This window comes from Mandrillus leucophaeus, unplaced genomic scaffold (genome assembly GCF_000951045.1).
Source record: "Mandrillus leucophaeus isolate KB7577 unplaced genomic scaffold, Mleu.le_1.0 Scaffold267, whole genome shotgun sequence".
NCBI lineage: Eukaryota > Metazoa > Chordata > Mammalia > Primates > Cercopithecidae > Mandrillus > Mandrillus leucophaeus.
The window spans coordinates 1,924,234-1,925,242 of NW_012102776.1; positions in this window are offsets into that span (position 1 = coordinate 1,924,234).

The following is a 1,009-nucleotide window of genomic DNA, read 5'->3' on the forward strand; positions in this document are numbered from 1 at the left end:
TTTTTTTGCAAGTTTTATAATTTTATTTCTTATGTTTAGAGGTCTGTGGCCCATTTTTATTAATTTTTGTGAATAGTGTGAGGTAGGGGTCAACATTCTTTTTTCATGCATATGGATATTCGATTATTCCAACACTATTTTTCTTTTCACAAAGACTACTATCTACTACTTGCTAAGTGTTAAGCTGTACTTCTTAAAATTTGTATTTCAAACATACAATAACTCTTTTACACACCCCTTCTTTTAGGAAACTGGAAACACTGAGCTCCAGGGAAGTGGGGACCAACTGTAGTAATTTGTGTGATTTTCTATGCCTATTTTCTATCAGTTGACATATGCTCAATATATCACCTCATCAGAAGCAAGTTCAACTGACAATCTCCCATTTTCTGGGTCAAAAATTGTATTAAGAACTTTGCTAAGCACTTAACTTTAAGGGTGTAAAGATAAAATCAAGCCATAAGCATTTAGGAAGTCAACAAATCCATGATGGAACAAAGAGTACAGAAACTTCCTACCCATAGGCTCAGATGATGCACATATACCACAAACACAGGATGAAAATCCCCACATTTCTTTTTTCTTTTTTTTGGTTTATTTTTTATTATTATTATACTTTAAGTTCTAGGGTACATGTGCATGACGTGCAGGTTTGTTACATATGTATACTCTGTCTCTTATACACATCTAGATGTGTATAAGAGACAGCCACCATGCTTGGCTTAATTATTTATTTTATATAGCGATAGGGTCTTGCTATGTTGGCTAGGCTAGTCTTGAACTTCTGGCCTAATGCAATCCTCCTGTCTTGACCTCCCAAAGTGCTGGGATTACAGGCATGAGCCACTGTGCCCAGCCAACTTTTTATTCTTTTAATATTGTTTTTTGAAAGCAAAGGTTTTAAATGTTAAAGTTTAATTCATTGATTTTTTAATGGTCAGTAGTTTTTATGTTCTACCTAAGAAATCTTTGCTTAGTCCAAAGTCCCAGAATTAAAAAAAATTTTTTT